Raw genomic sequence first — 2,421 nt, forward strand, 5'->3', positions numbered from 1 at the left:
GGGTTCAATGAGCACCTCTCGCAGAAGGCTCGGTTTAATTAGTTTTTTGTTTCTTTTATGGGGGTTCAATGAGCACCTCTCGCAGAAGGCTCAGTTTTTTTGGGGTTCAACGAGCACCTCTCACAGAAGGCTCAGTTTAATTAGTTTTTGTTTTGGGGTTCAATGAGCAACTCTCGCAGAAGGCTCAGTTTAGTTTGTTTTTGTTTTGGGGTTAAATGAGCACCTCTCACAGAAGGCTCAGTTTTATTGGGGTTCAACGAGCACCTCCTACAGAAGGCTCAGTTACTGGGATTCAATTAGCACCTCACAGAAGGCTCAGTTTTATTGGGGTTCAACGAGCACCTCTCACAGAAGGCTCAGTTTAATTAGTTTTTGTTTTGGGGTTCAATGAGCACCTCTCGCAGAAGGCTCAGTTTTACTGGGGTCCAACAAGCACCTCTCACAGAAGGCTCAGTCTTATTAATTTTTTGTTTCTATTATTGGGGTTCAATGAGCACCTCTTGCAGAAGGCTCAGTTTTATTGGGGTTCAACGAGCACCTCCTACAGAAGGCTCAGTTTAATTAGTTTTTTGTTTCTTTTATGGGGGTTCAATGAGCACCTCTTACAGAAGGCTCAGTTATTGGGAATCAATTAGCACCTCACAGAAGGCTCAGTTTTTTTGGGGTTCAACGAGCACCTCTCGCAGAAGGCTCAGTTTAGTTTGTTTTTGTTTTGGGGTTCAATGAGCACCTCTCACAGAAGGCTCAGTTTTATTGGGGTTCAACGAGCACCTCCTACAGAAGGCTCAGTTACTGGGATTCAATTAGCACCTCACAGAAGGCTCAGTTTTATTGGGGTTCAACGAGCACCTCTCACAGAAGGCTCAGTTTAATTAGTTTTTTGTTTCTTTTATTAGGGTTCAACGAGCACCTCTCACAGAAGGCTCAGTTTAATTAGTTTTTTGTTTCTTTTATGGGGGTTCAATGAGCACCTCTCGCAGAAGGCTCAGTTATTGGGAATCAATTAGCACCTTGCAGAAGGCTCAGTTTTTTTGGGGTTCAATGAGCACCTCTCACAGAAGGCTCAGTTTAGTTTGTTTTTGTTTTGGGGTTCAATGAGCACCTCTCACAGAAGGCTCAGTTTTATTGGGGTTCAACGAGCACCTCTCACAGAAGGCTCAGTTTAATTAGTTTTTTGTTTCTTTTATGGGGCTTCAATTAGCACCTCACAGAAGGCTCAGTTTTATTGGGGTTCAACGAGCACCTCTCACAGAAGGCTCAGTTTAATTAGTTTTTTGTTTCTTTTATTGGGGTTCAATGAGCACCTCTCGCAGAAGGCTCAGTTTAATTAGTTTTTTGTTTCTTTTATGGGGGTTCAATGAGCACCTCTCGCAGAAGGCTCAGTTATTGGGAATCAATTAGCACCTTGCAGAAGGCTCAGTTTTTTTGGGGTTCAACGAGCACCTCTCACAGAAGGCTCAGTTTTATTAATTTTTTGTTTCTATTATTGGGGCTCAATGAGCACCTCTCGCAGAAGGCTCAGTTTTATTGGGGTTCAATGAGCACCTCCTACAGAAGGCTCAGTTTAGTTTGTTTTTGTTTTGGGGTTCAATGAGCACCTCTTGCATAATGCTCAGTTATTGGGAATCAATTAGCACCTCACAGAAGGCTCAGTTTTATTGGGGTTCAATGAGCACCTCCTACAGAAGGCTCAGTTTAGTTTGTTTTTGTTTTGGGGTTCAATGAGCACCTCCTACAGAAGGCTCAGTTATTGGGAATCAATTAGCACCTCACAGAAGGCTCAGTTTTTTTGGGGTTCAATGAGCACCTCTCGCAGAAGGCTCAGTTTAGTTTGTTTTTGTTTTGGGGTTCAATGAGCACCTCTCACAGAAGGCTCAGTTTAGTTTGTTTTTGTTTTGGGGTTCAATGAGCACCTCTCACAGAAGGCTCAGTTTTATTGGGGTTCAACGAGCACCTCCTACAGAAGGCTCAGTTACTGGGATTCAATTAGCACCTCACAGAAGGCTCAGTTTTATTGGGGTTCAACGAGCACCTCTCACAGAAGGCTCAGTTTAATTAGTTTTTTGTTTCTTTTATGGGGGTTCAATGAGCACCTCTCGCAGAAGGCTCAGTTTTTTTGGGGGTTCAACGAGCACCTCTCGCAGAAGGCTCAGTTTAGTTTTTTTATGCCCTGTGCATGGCCAGTTTAGTCCAGGGGACACTTTTTGGATATTTTAGTCTCATTGCTCTACAATTGTTTCCCAGTATTTTTTCTTTTCTTTCTTTGTGTTTGATTACCACAATGCATATTTATTGTAATGAGTACTGACTTTCCCAGCGTTTTTTCTTGGATCTGGCACTCTGCTCACCTACCTTTTTTAATATATGGCTTCTTGCGGGTAGGAATATAATTCTGACAGGTAATTAGTTATTTTCATTATG

Source organism: Acipenser ruthenus, unplaced genomic scaffold (genome assembly GCF_902713425.1).
Source record: "Acipenser ruthenus unplaced genomic scaffold, fAciRut3.2 maternal haplotype, whole genome shotgun sequence".
Lineage (NCBI taxonomy): Eukaryota > Metazoa > Chordata > Actinopteri > Acipenseriformes > Acipenseridae > Acipenser > Acipenser ruthenus.